We start from the raw sequence: 15,163 nt of genomic DNA, 5'->3' as shown, positions 1-15,163 counted from the left end.
CTTATGTGATAATTACCAAAACATAAACGAAATATCGTAAATTTGCAATTGTCACGCTGTGAGTAATAGTCATAGTTAGGTGTGGTGATATCACTGATAACGTTGTTAATAGACGTCTTCTACAGTTGGATAAAACACGAGGTATATGTATTTTCTGTATATGCCTACGCACAATAGCTTGCCTAAACTTTTTTGTTAACTGATGTGTTTAGAATATTTCGAAATTTTGCGTTACGCTTAGTTCTGTTTAATGCTGTACATACACAGTAAATTGTCAGTGTTATGTGACAGTGTCAAAGCAGTGTGCTGAATACTGTTTTAAAAATAGAAGACGGAGACGAAATTAATTTATCCCCTGTAAAGAAGGGGTGTGTTTATTATGCAGTGACATTGTACAGGAATTTTTAAAGTTTTCAGGCACGAACATTGTCCGTAAATTTGTTGTGGATTAGAAGTTTCTCCCGTTCAACAGTTCCCTCCTTCCTTACATCATAAAAGTTTTGCGCACATCGGAGGAAAACACATCGCACTTATTTGGAGAAATTTGATTAATCGAAAAAGTGTTGTAACCATCTTCCGTAGTGAATGAAAACGTTTCCGGAGATGCGAACATTGCCAGCAAACCTCCATTTGTACATGGGATTTAGAATAATTCTAGAACTTGAGCTAGGCCCACAATAGCAAGACATTATGAAGTGTCAAATTACTGTGCCTACACATATGATCTATCAGAATGTAACAGAACGCTTTTTTCTGTAAATTATTGTGACTGTAAAATTACTCATACCAAATTATTACGATTTTATCATGCAAAATGATCTATGGAACATCCAACACTAGCTAACTAAAACTGACACTCTGTACAACAAAATTACCAATAATATAGCCCTGGTAAAAATAATATGCCGAACTGATTTTTGGATCATTCCAGAGGAACAGGAAAATAAAGATGAAAAATTAATTATAACCGAATTTAACTGCTTTTTAGTCAAATTTATGGCAAAGATTTATACTTTTATTTATTATCAATTCCCATGAGGGAAAAACGTGGTTAATGAAAACCTTGGTGAATTTTAAGTGATAATGTGTCTCCAAGAATCACAGATGTTTGTGTGGTGGCAACCAGATATTTTACCCTTCGTTGCATTTTAGGCAGCCCCAACAATCTTTATAACTACAAGTTGTTACAAGTATATACGTAGCAGTAGTCATTTTCTTTCGTAAGCTTTGCTATTTCTTTTCGATTATTCTAATTTCAAGTTTTGAGTACTCTACCTATTACATAAAAACATAAAAATTGCAGTATAAAATAAACAAACAAACATTCATACTCTAGACAGAATACCTGCTGTTATGGACAAGTCAACTGAGAACATACCTTAATGGTTCTGAAATAGGCGTATGTGAAAGTAGTCAGTGTGTGAGTGGAACAGTTTAGTTGGGAGTCGGCAAAGCCAATGAATGTGATGTTTAAAAAAATAAGCATATGGGTATGGTGACAAACTGATCTGTAGCTTAGTTCTCTTCATAAAGTCAATAACATCACATTATAATCACCATATTGTTTGTACGGCATTTGTTGCATGTATCCTATGTCACTGGTCAAAGACAACGACTGATATCAAACATTTCTATATAACCTGTTGTAGCTTATGTGTGATATACATGCATAATGTGCACTTAAATATTGATCAAGGACTCGTGTAGTATCTAATACAGTTTTTCTGAATGTATCTAGTAGTCTTCAGTCCTGTAATGAAAGGGGCGTTAAATGCTGTGTGAATGTAGACATCAGGTAACACTAGCCAAAATGTGGGTGTTTGCAAAAATAGTATGTAAGCATCACCTATATTACTATAGAAAGAGAATTCCTTGTTATCGAAAAATCGAAGTTTTTACGTGATGCCCCAATACACATTTGGATAGACATATTCAATGTGTTTTTTAATATAAAGGGTTAATGCTGTTTCCAAAAATGTAGAGTACTTCTTGAGCAAATTACTTCAGATGAACATCAGACAGACATAGACTACACATTTTAAAGTATATATGTAATACTTATACAGGGAATGTTGTTAACAAAAATCTTGAAAAATTATTGGCTGATTTACTTCAAATTTTTACACGTTATGGTACGTACTCAAATAAACATTCGGACGGACATAGACTATATATATTTTTTAAACAACAATGTAGGTTTTCTGCTAAGACTGAATGTGAGAAAGAATGAGCTATGCCGTGCTGTGAAAATGTACAGTTTTGTTTTTGTTCTCAGGGTCAGTTTTAACTATGACAACCATTAGACAACATGCTTCACCCATATATGTTCTTTCTCCTTTTACATAATTTTACACAAAAATTGTATAGACAACACTGTGCTAATTTCTTTTGTTTCTCTAATCAGTTTGACTGAAAACAGGAAAGGTGCATTTATGGCTAACTTTGTAAACCTACGCATTAACAGATTAGAACTGTGCAAAATACTGTAACTGAAGCTATTATCCTCACAGATCTAACACTGCAGAGATCTTTTTCATACTCCATATAGCAGTGACCCCAGCTGATTTACCCATCTATTTTAAGTGACTTCAGTTCCAAATGGAAGTTTTGTTTACAGTAACACACAAGGCTTAAGGTTAGAGAAGAAGGAACATAAAGGATTGAAGAAAGAGGTTCGGGGATGAAATGGCCATAGAGAGGGGGAGAAAGAGATGGACAGAGAGATGGAGCAGAAAGTGATTAAGACATATCCATTTACCATATACACTAAGCAATTGCAAAGCATTGCTAGGTTCGCTAATAAATCATAAAAATAAAATATTGTTCTTATAATAGCAGCAAGCTGAGAAAACAAAGTAAAGCGGACAAATTTTGCTAGAAGTTGAATGATTTAGATTGAACTCGGTAGAAATGTTTGTTAAGAGAATAGATCACTGCTGCACAATTTACAGTTGATGAAGTGACTAGTTTGTACAGTTTTATTTCAACGTCCTTTCATGGTAAATGCCTGGGAAGAGAAATGGAACTAAGATAGCAGATTCAGCCATTGGGTAGAAAAGGATTATACTGATAAGTAAAGAACAACAAAAGGAATATGTTGACTAATGGAAGCGAAGGAACTACTTGCCCAGCAGCTGCATGTGCTGGCACAACGCTTCTGAGATACAGGGAGATGCGACGGTGCCAGATTGAATCCACCCTGTGGATTAATGATGAGGGCCAGTGTTCTGGATGTGGTTTTTAGGCAGTTTTCCACATTTGACTGGCAGAATACTTGGCTGGTACCCATATTTGACCCCAGTTACACAATTCACAAACATTTTGAAAATGTTTGCGCACTTTCACGTGGGAAGGTATCCAGCCACCCTCTACTACGAATATTGCAAATCCAGAATAACATGATGATGGTAAGGAAAAAGAAGGAGAGAAGCCTATGAATTGGTTAGATCTGAGTATCCACAGTACGGTACTCTATGGCCGGGAGGGGGAGGGGGAAGGGGCTGTTTATTCCCTCCATGTAGGTTGCCAGTCTCAATAATACCACATAACATTGGTGCTTGCAATTACCATCCATAACTTGCTGATTAAATCTCTTTTGCAAGTTTGTGTAGAATTTGTAGCAACTGTAAAAACCCATTTATTTGTTGACTGTATATGTTGTACAAAATTTAAAAAAATGTATATTGCAATTCCTTGAGTGTTTTGTAACTAATGTTGATATACAAACATTCTGCCACATTTCTGCGATGAAAGACGTAGGTGACATTCAGGGGGTTGCTGGGCATTGGCTTTCAGATGGAGATGAATCATGTGATGTCATATATTGGCACTGTGCTTGAAAGTTGGTTTTTGAGAAGAGGGTGTTTTGTTGCCCTTGAGATGGTGCACCCATGTGATGCATATTGGTGTCAGGGAAGTTGTTGGGTATTTTTTTAAAGTTTGTTGGGTGTTTTGAGTGTATGATACAGCCTAGTGTGAAGTTTAACAGCCATAAAGTATGGAGGAGATGCATGACATACTGAGCACCATAACGAACCCTCATAAGTATGGTGTATTCACAAAATGTATTACATGTAAAATATATGAAAAACCATAGAAAATCGCTAAAGTGGCTCTTTTCCAAGCTTTTATGTGACACAATTTGAGGAAATCAATTCATCGAGGAACCTGCTTTGAAAAATGTAGGCAGAAGATCTGCAGTATTGTTTATTAGACCTTTGCTTGCTCATGTGGGTTGTTTCTCCCAAGAGATGTGCATGAAAATGAGTAATTTACAAGAGTTGTTTTGGCCCCTACTTTACCATTATCAAGAGTTCCTCTTGTGACACACACACACACACACACATATATATATATATATATATATATATATATATATATATATATATATATATATATATATATATATATATGATGTAAATAAAATACACACACACACACACACACACACACACACATATATATATATGATGTAAATAAAATAGAAAGCAACTTCCACATGGGAAAATATATTAAAAACAAAGATTCCAAGACTTACCAAGTGGGAAAATGCCGGCAGACAGGCACAATGAACAAAACACACAAACACACACACAGAATTACTAGCTTTCGCAACCGATGGTTGCTTCTTCAGGAAAGAGGGAAGGAGAGGGAAAGACGAAAGGATGTGGGTTTTAAGGGAGAGGGTAAGGAGTCATTCCAATCCCGGGAGCGGAAAGACTTCCCTTAGGGGGAAAGGACAGGTGTACACTCGCACACACACACACACACACACACACACACACACACACACACATACACATATCCATCCACACAGACACAAGCCAGGGCAAAATAGTTACACTGTACTAGTGATATGCTTTTAATCCTGGAGTAAGTATGTATTTAACTGTAACTGTAACTAATAATATCAAACAGTTACAGTTAGAACATAACATATTTGATCATGTACCAAATTAAATTACCATCCGGCTCCCTCTGTCGGAGATTCGAGTCTTCCCTGGGGCATGGGTGTGTGTTGTCCTTAGTGTTAGTTAGTTTAAGTTAGATTAAGTAGTCTAGGGACAGATGACCTCAGCAGTTTGGTCCCATAGAACCTTACCACAAATTTCCAAACAAAAATTACCATCCTCTAATATAATGTAAACCTCAAGCTATGCTGCATACCAATATGCTACCATAACTAAGATTCTGTGTGTACATTTATTACTCCTCAGGGAACTCACAAATCTTTTGTGAATTCATGCATGATGAACATGGGGCCCAAGTTATTGCAGTACTTCATCCTTTTCTGTACCGAAATTGTATTCTTTGTCTATCTGTTTTATCTTACTTGGTATGTAGTATAGCCTCCTTGTTGCCAACTGGTCGTACTTTGCTAGGAGCGTAGGTTACCTGTTGATAACCAGGCGTATCTGTTAGACACGTCAACCAGTCAGGGAAGGGATCATCAAGTACTTGCATAGCTGTATCTCCCTAACCAAACATGGATAACACTGTTGATTCCTGTCCATGAACTTTCCATGAATTCTTAAGAGTATGTGTTTACTCTGTCTTGAACACAGGGACTCTGTGCAATGGTTCCGCCACCAGGTAGCTGTTGCTCTGTCAGTTTGGTGCTCTGAGGAAGAGCACCCAGTCAGAGTGGTTGCCACCAAAGCAGACAATTTGCAGTGAAGAGAAATGAACTAGCCCAAGTTGGTGGTCAACAATACCCAGCAGTCTCACCTGAAAGATTAGATAGTTACACGGCTTTCTCCCCCACAGTTGCATAATGTGAGAGAAACATATTTAAGAAGCAAGGAGAGAAATATTCTCCCCAGTACATGTCTGATCCGGAACAGGTGGCAAGTCCTTCTCAAATGTAAAACCATTTTTCTTTGTAGAACAGATTGAAGATAGGTATGATGAAGTTACTTCAATAAATAAAATGAGTAGTGGATCAATATTAATCACAGTAAAATTGTTGAAGCTTTTGTGGTAGCTTATTGATGTATTGCCTGTTGGTTTCTGTCCTGAGATCTTCAGCTGACAATTGTTTTAACAGTTTTGCCAGCACAAGTGGCTTACAGATTGCCAGATGCTCCATTGCTGGTGCAAGAGTGGAGTTGAGCCTCCAGCCTGAGATTACACAATATGTTCCTTTCACACTTACGTCTGCAAGCTTTTCCTTGGGCATTACCACAGTTGTTACTGGCAATGATCATTTGCAGCAGCATAGGAATCCAAGATACTGGACCTTTTTTTCTTCCTTTGTGAAAGTATTGTCAAGTTTGTGAATTTCTGTGGCTTTCCTGAACAAGCGGGTGTGGTAACTCTTCTCTACAGTGAGAACCTCACTTCTTGCAAATTTTATTAGGCTATGTGGTTGGTCTCTCACAGCCCATTTCTCCCTTGTCCCCATTTGCAATACCATTTATGTTTGGTGATCCTGATATTAATGGATTATTCAGTCATTCCAACTTCTCCACGTGTACGCAGTATGTATCATATTCCGAACATTGAGAACGGTTCCCTTTTGTCATTTGACAATTTGAGACTTTCTTTGATCATCTTGATTAGTTTATAAATAGTCTTTATGCTGTGTTTACACAGTATGCACCCGATTCTGTCCATCACCATGAGGATGTATGGCAGAAAGGCCATACCCAACCTTTTTCTTCTTCCGACACATCACCTTTCCAAGTTACAGATTTTGTGACACTTTCTATGCAACTAGTGGAGCACCCATTGCTTCTCAGAATGCATTCCAGTTGTTGCAACTCACGTCTGAGATGGTGCAGTTCATGTATTCATCTTGAGTGTGTTACAAGCATATTAATCATTATTTTTTTTCTGTTTCCTGTGATGATTTGACAGTTTGTGTAGGTAGCTCTGTATTTGTTGGTTTTCGGTACAGGTTGTAGTCCATTTTCTCATCTTTCCATGTAACCAGCATATCAATGGTAGGCAATGGAAAACTTCTAACTCCATCTGTCTGTCAGAACCTTGTAATTCCAGAAACCATAACTCCATTATCAAAGAGAGATTTGAAAGTTCATGGACATTTCTAATTTTTCAGTAACTAGGCTTTCGCTATATATTTACACATACAGCAACTTTATCTGTATCATTTTATATATATATATTTTTTTTTTTTTAAAGAAACTGTTTCTGCTTTTCCTGTAAAATTAATTAAACATACTGGAATTATGAGGTTGTAGTTGCTTACAACCGATATTTAGAAAGAGTAGCTGTTGGTCATTTTCTGTCTCCATAGTAAATTTTATGCTGACTGGAGACAACCTAGGTTTACAAGTTACAAAGTCTAGCATCTGTCTTTTGAAATTCTTCATGAAAAAATTGGCAACCACTGGACTGAAGTAGAATATCCATGTGGACACCTTCCAGCTTTTATAGAAATTGCCTTTCCACATAAAGTAGCTCATGGTAAGACAAGCGTGAAAGAACTTGGTAATGTCCTGCTGGAAAATAGAACTAATACGCTCCAGAGAGTCATTGAGTGGCACTTTGGTAAACAAAGAAACAGCATCTAAGTGTCCATTAGGTTGTTTGGGTCAAGTTTTAGTTTCTTCAACTTCTCAGTGAAATTCCTGAAGTCATTTTTGTGTGTGTTAGACTTTCCCCATATGGAGCTAAAGCAGAGAGGCGAAATGTTCATCATTTTACATGTTGGTGAGACAGGAATGCTTTAGATTGTTCTTAATTGTACATCATCTTTATGGATTTTTGGTCATTCATACAGCTGAGGTGGTAGGGCTTCTGTGTTCTGCAGTTCCCTCTGTATGTCTGTCAAGAGAGAAGACACCTTGATTAATCAAAACATATTCTTCATGACCCTGTGTGTCAGATCTGCACTTAACTTTCGGTATGCCATCAGATCTAGTAGGTCATCTATCTTCCTGGATGCTATGGACTTAGCAGGTTGTAAACAGTAGACATGGTACAAGTACGTCGACAACAAACTCATTTGTGGAGCCAAGGTGATTAACAGCTTAGTGACTTCCTGACATGTCTGAACACCCAACATAAAATTTACTATGAAGGTAGAAAAGGCCCAACAGCTGCCCTTTCTAGATGTGCTCAAGGAATTGTGAGGACTTGGGTCACAGCGTGCACTGTAAACTGACACACACAGACCAATACTTGCACAAAACTGCCAGATCATCATTTGAGCCAGAAAAGAGGAATGATTGATACACTTGTAATGCACCCAAGACAAATGTGAGCTGCAGCATCTTGGATCAGTTTTGAGGAGCAATGGATGCCCATGAGTTGCATAAGAAGTGTCACAAAACCTAAGACCGTCCACACCCGCAGCGACTGAAAAGAAACACAAGGGGCTGGTGATCTACATCGTCAGCTGGTTGTTGACGAGCTGGCAATAGAGTTATGCACACTGGACAACTCTGAAATGTGAAATTACAGGTGCAGTGTGTAAGCATGGTGGAGAGGGAGTATTGTTTGACCCACATCAGCATCTTTTCATTACACTTGGCATGTCGAGGATAGATTCAAGCTCAGAGAAACAGGTTGTTCTCTGTTATTATCACACGTGAATAAGAAAATGAAGAACACTCTGGGATGTACATCCAAAGAAATACACTCCTGGAAATTGAAATAAGAACACCGTGAATTCATTGTCCCAGGAAGGGGAAACTTTATTGACACATTCCTGAGGTCAGATACATCACATGATCACACTGACAGAACCACAGGCACATAGACACAGCCAACAGAGCATGCATAATGTCGGCACTAGTACAGTGTATATCCACCTTTCGCAGCAATGCAGGCTGCTATTCTCCCATGGAGACGATCGTAGAGATGCTGGATGTGTCCTGTGGAATGGCTTGCCATGCCATTTCCACCTGGCGCCTCAGTTGGACCAGCGTTGGTGCTGGATGTGTAGACCGCGTGAGACGACGCTTCATCCAGTCCCAAACATGCTCAATGGGGGACAGATCCGGAGAACTTGCTGGCTAGGGTAGTTGACTTACACCTTCTAGAGCACGTTGGGTGGCACGGGATACATGCGGACGTGCATTGTCCTGTTGGAACAGCAAGTTCCCTTGCCGGTCTAGGAATGGTAGAACGATGGGTTCGATGACGGTTTGGATGTACCGTGCACCATTCAGTGTCCCCTCGACGATCACCAGAGGTGTACGGCCAGTGTAGGAGATCGCTCCCCACACCATGATGCCGGGTGTTGGCCATGTGTGCCTCGGCCGTATGCAGTCCTGATTGTGGCGCTCACCTGCACGGCGCCAAACACGCATACGACCATCATTGGCACCAAGGCAGAAGCGACTCTCATCGCTGAAGACGACACGTCTCCATTCGTCCCTCCATTCACGCCTGTCGCGACACCACTGGAGGCGGGCTGCACGATGTTGGGGCGTGAGCGGAAGACGGCCTAACGGTGTGCGGGACCATAGCCCAGCTTCATGGAGACGGTTGCGAATGGTCCTCGCCGATACCCCAGGAGCAACAGTGTCCCTAATTTGCTGGGAAGTGGCGGTGCGGTCCCCTACGGCATTGCGTAGGATCCTACGGTCTTGGCGTGCATCCGTGCGTCGCTGCGGTCCGGTCCGAGGTCGACGGGCACGTGCACCTTCCGCCGACCACTGGCGACAACATCGATGTACTGTGGAGACCTCACGCCCCACGTGTTGAGCAATTCGGCGGTACGTCCACCCGGCCTCCCGCATGCCCACTATACACCCTCGCTCAAAGTCCGTCAACTGCACATACGGTTCACGTCCACGCTGTCGCGGCATGCTACCAGTGTTAAAGACTGCGATGGAGCTCCGTATGCCACGGCAAACTGGCTGACACTGACGGTGGCGGTGCACAAATGCTGCGCAGCTAGCGCCATTCGACGGCCAACATACGGTTCCTGGTGTGTCCGCTGTGCCGTGCGTGTGATCATTGCTTGTACAGCCCTCTCGCAGTGTCCGGAGCAAGTATGGTGGGTCTGACACACCGGTGTCAATGTGTTCTTTTTTCCATTTCCAGGAGTGTATAAACTGCAGGCTGTGTGTAGCAGCCAAGGAGCTGTAACAGAGAGATTTGAAATTTATATCACTTTTGTTCTGAAAACAAAAAACTTGAGATTTATATTCACAGTAGTATGGCAATGGTTGTTTTTGTTTGATAATTTTTTGCAAGTGAACACCATTGTATTTACATGTGTAGGAGAATTGTGATTTTTCACTGTTTGTATCCAATTGTTACTTTTTACTGTTTGTTTCCATTTGACAGTGTAATTTTACAGGATGACAAAAGCTGTCTGTCACGCAGAAGAATACTATCGATATTATTTACAATTTTTTATACATTTACTTCCATTGACATACTGGTAATTTATTTCAAGCAATAGACGTACACTACACTGTTCATGTAATATGAGGTACTTCTCCCACTTAACACCTTGCTTTCTCTGTCAAATCTCTCCTGCAGTAGCCTAGTAGAAACTTGTAGTTATTAAAATAGGGTGTTTTTCAACTTAGTACAAAACTGATGTTTGCAGCTTGCTCATTTGTCTTCAAATTAAACCAACACACAGCTGTGTTAGAGAACAACTCAAACCACGTGGCAATGCAGGCATTGATTTGCTGACTACTGGTTGTTTAAGATTGATATTTTTTAACTCCCATACAAAACTGATGTTCACAAACTACTTGTTCATCTTCAAATTAAATTAGCACACAGCTGTGTTAAGAGGACACAACACAAAACAACTCAAACCACCTGGCAATGCGGACACCGAGTTGGTGGCAAATGGTTGGAAGCGCGGCGCGCTGCAAATGCCCCCGGGGGGTCCATAACTCTTGTGAATATGTACATGGCAAGCTCAGGACCCTGAGCTAGTGCAGCTCTCTTTCCTTTTTGGGTTGCATACCTTCCTTTTCAACATCCCTCCCCGTCCCCGATCCTTGCCCCCTCCCCCCCCCCCTTCATCCACTCTTTGGGAGTATGTTTTGTGCCTATGTCCGGAGACGGACACTTGTGACTGTGAGACTAGTTTCTCTTCTTTGCTCTCTATGCTGGAAAGTATCTCTGTCCTGCCTTTGTCCTTCTCTTTTCCTTGCCTCTTCTCTTTACTCTCTTCTCAACTGCGATGTTTGAGACATCTCTTCTTTCCTTTTCTTTGTTCCTCCCTTTCTCTTTCTTTCCTCCCGTTGAGCGTCTGAAGGCTGACCAACACGTTCCCGCACACAGCCGGTGATGGGTAACGTGTAATTCCCCACCCTGGGTACACAGGTAGGACACATATGTAGCCCCTGGTAAAGGCCAGGCCCAGGGAGGGGTGAATACCCGAGCTGGTACTTTCTGAATGTGCCTATTGGTCCCTCCGTTCGTTCCTCGGGAGGTGTGGACAATCACGCAAGGCAGGAGTGCCCTCAGAGGGCCCTCACGAGGAAGGAATGCGCCATCGGAGATGCCAGTAATCATGGGAGATACATTCGCAATGGTTTCCTCTACGTCTACAACTTTTGGCCACAAGAGAAAGCTAGATAAGTCTCACCTACAGACAATTCTTCCATCAGTGCCAAAGTTCCTAGTTGTTTCTCAGTCTGACAAAGGTAAAGACTTCTCCACAGTCAACCCTTTCATTATTCAGAAAGGTGGATGCAATTGCAGGTCCTGTAAAGTCTTGTTCCCGATTACGAAATGGCGTCTTGCTGTTAGAAACAGTTAGGGCCCTCCAGGCACAAAAATTGCTGCAAACTATACTGATACACGCCTTCCCTGTATGGGTGAAAGGGCACCATACTTTAAATTCATCACGCGGGGTGGTTTATACATGCTCACTCGACAGATTAGCAAATGAGGACATTCAAAATTACCTGTCTGACCAGGGCATAATGGCATAATAGCTGTACATCGAGTCTTGAAAAGAGTTGACAAGGACTTGGTACATACCCATACTCTCTTCTTGACGTGTGACAGAGTTCAACTTCCATGGAACACTAAAGTGGTATATGAGATAATTTCAGTTCGCCCCTACATCGCCAACCCTACGCATTGCTATCAGTATCAGTGGTTTAATCATACCAGCCAGTCATATTCCAATACGGCCAAATGTCTTACAAATGGCAGGGATGCCCATGAGGGTGATTGTCCACCTACATCTCCTCATTGCATCAACTGTATGGGTGACCACACTTCTTCATCTAGAGTTTACCCTGTTTTCAAAGATGAATGACTTATTCAGGAAATCTGAGTGAAGGAAAATGTGTCTACATTTGCTGCTCGTAAGTTATTCACCAGTAGAAAGCCTGCTGCACCAGTAGAAAGCCCACTGTGCTCCCAGTGGGTAAATATAGCATTGTCCTTGCATCTCCTCGGCCTACTAAGGAGGTAGCCACGCAGACTTGCAATCTCACCTTTAGTGCCAGGGTCGTCAAATTGGCCAGCCTGAAGATCACCCGTTCAATAAATCACCCCTTTACCACCTTCTCACTCTAAGGCTCACCATTCATTGGCTCCTGCTAAATCATGGACCCCAAAATCAGACACCCATACTTCCAAAAAAGAGCCTACTTGCGAAGATTTTTTACATACATTGACATCATAACCATCGATTCCTCCCTCAGCTCAGCGTCATGCTTCCAAGAAGTCTCATAAGAAACAAAGTTCCTCTCCTTCTCCGCCACAGCATGTCTCATGTACAGCGCCATCCAGTGGTAGCCACCCTCGGCTCTCTTCCATATCGTCGAGATGCACCACTGGTGGCTGGCAACCAGCAGATCATTGGCGGCAGGAGCAGCCCCCAAATCAGGATCTTCTGCCTTTGGCTGAATGCTGTTCCACACATCAGCCGCCGGCTCTCAGTGGTCATTGAGTTGATGGCAACCGTGGTGAGATTTTTCCCTTTTCTGTCCACCCTATGTCAATTATCCATTGGAATATCCTCTGAATTCGATCCAGTCAGGATGAATTGTTGATCCTCTTATGATCCTACTCCCCAGTTATCTTCTGTATTCAGGAAACAAAGCTACATCCCCACGATCGCTTTGTTTCCCTCATTTGCAATCAGTCTGGTTTGATCTCCCCTCTGTTGACGGCACTCCAGCACACACGGGATTTATGATTCTTCTCCATGATACTGTCCATTATCACCCAATCCCCTTAAACAGTTCCTTCCAAGCTGTCCTGTATGTCTTTCCCTTTCTGGATACATCTTCTCTGTTTGTACTGTGTACATTCCATTGCCCACACCAATGGCAAGAGCCGATCTCCTTCATCTCCTTGGTCAGCCCCCCTCCCCCGTTTGCTGGTTGGGGACTTCAGTGTCCACCACCCGCTTTGGTGACATCCACGTTCACAAGGCTCTCTATTGATTGACCTCTTCCACCAAGCAGATCTTGTTTGCCTCAACACAGGGGAACCTACATTTTTGTGTGCCTCCACCTCAGACTTCCCTCATTTGGACCTTTTGGTCGAAACTGTTCAGCTAGTTCGGCGCTTTGAATGGTTCACTCTTGCTGATACACACTCGAGTGACCATTTTCCATGTGTCCTTTGATTACAGGCACAACTGCCTTCTATGCGCCCAAGATACTGGAAGTTTTCCCAAGCCGATTCAACACTTTTCTCCTCTCTAGCGACATTCAATGACAGTCAGTTTTCTAGCATTGACAATCGGATAACTCATGTTACAGAAGTTTTTCTTCAATACCTTGTACCTCCCCATTGCCCTGGCACCCCCCAGTTCCTTGGTGGAACGAGACGTGCCATGATGCAATACACAAGCAGAGACGTGCTCTTGTGTTTTCTGCCACCATCCTACGGTGGCCAACTTTATTCACTATAAGCAGCGACGTGCGCGATGCCGTCTATGATAGCAAGAAGGTAAGCTGGCACATTTTTTCCAGCTCCTTTAACACCTTCGCTCTCTCATCTGTAGTTTGGAGTCGAAGTAGACAGTTATCCGGCACATCTAGTTTTTCTCTGATCTCTGGGCTACCTGTCGCGCATGATACCTTAGTGGACCCAGTTGCAGTTTCTAACTCATTGGGTCAACACTTTGCTGTGATTTCAAGCTCTTCAAATTATCTGCCAGCCTTTCTCCCGAAGAAGCGAGCTGCAGAAGTGCGACCTCTTGCTTTCTCCTCTCAAAATACCAAAAGCTATAATACTTTTTTCTCTATGCGAGAACTCCAACATGCACTCTCTTTCTCTCACTCTTCTGCCCGAAGGCCGGATGGCATCCACATCCAAATGTTGTTGCATTTATCATACCGTAATCTGTGTTATCTCTCTATAATTGAATTCGGACCAACAGTACTTTTCCCAGAAGATGGCGGGAAGCTATCATCATTCCTGTTCCGAAACCTGGAAAGGACAAATATCCACCCCCCCCCCCCCCCCAGCTATCGCCCCATATCTGTCACGAGTAGTGTATGTAAAGTTTTGGATCTTATGGTGAATTGCCATATTAGGCTGGTGGTTGGAGTCCTGTAACCTTTTTAACACCTGCCCAATGCAGTTTTTGACAGCATCGTTCTGCAGTTGACCATCTTGTTGCTCTCTCCACTTATATCATGAACAATTTTCTCAGGAAATGCCAAACAGTAGCAATATTTTTTGATCTGGAGAGAGAATGCAATACATATTGGAGGACAGGCATCCTCCACACACTGTTCTCTTGGGGCTTTTGAGGTTGGCTACCCCTTTTTATTCATGAATTTATGACGGAGCACACATTTAAGGTGCGGGTGAACACTACTCTCTCCCGTACTTTCTCCCAGGAAAACGGCCCCAGGGCTTCGTGCTAAGTGTTGTACTGTTTGCCATCGATATAATTCCAATTATGGATTGTCTCCTTCCTGATGTCTTAGGCTCCCTCTTTGTAGACGATTTTGTGATCTACTACAGCTCCCAACAGACCAGCGTTCTTGAACGATGTCTTCAAGGATGTCTCGATCACCTCCACTCATGGAGCATTGAAACTTGCTTCCGTTTTTCTCGCAGTAAGACTGCCTGTGTAAATTTTGGCATCATACAGAGTTTCCTTTGCCTTCTCTACATCTAGGCCCCGTCAACTTTCCGCTCGTGGACGTCACCAAATTCTTGTGATATGCATTTGACAGAAAACTGTGCTGGTCTTCCCACGTTGCATATCTTTTGGCTCGCTGTCTGCAATCCCTCAACA

The 15,163-nt window shown here is 42.0% G+C and overlaps 1 protein-coding gene across 3 annotated transcripts in view; it reads left to right on the top strand.

Moving 5' to 3' along the window:
• Positions 1–51: 51 nt before the first annotated feature.
• Positions 52–15,163, top strand: part of LOC126273187 (optineurin) — a 158,633-nt gene continuing 143,521 nt past the window's right edge. For 2 of the 3 annotated variants that reach the window (XM_049976706.1, XM_049976705.1), the window contains exon 1: positions 54–141. The gene's annotated coding sequence lies outside the window, so the exon portion shown is untranslated. Of the gene's footprint in view, positions 142–15,163 lie in introns of all 3 variants that reach the window. The other variant, XM_049976707.1, reaches the window with a different exon arrangement.

The sequence above is a fragment of the Schistocerca gregaria genome, chromosome 5 (assembly GCF_023897955.1).
Source record: "Schistocerca gregaria isolate iqSchGreg1 chromosome 5, iqSchGreg1.2, whole genome shotgun sequence".
NCBI classification, from domain to species: Eukaryota; Metazoa; Arthropoda; class Insecta; order Orthoptera; family Acrididae; genus Schistocerca; species Schistocerca gregaria.
Note: the sequence above shows the minus strand (reverse complement) of the source record. Positions and strands in the feature narration are given on the sequence as shown.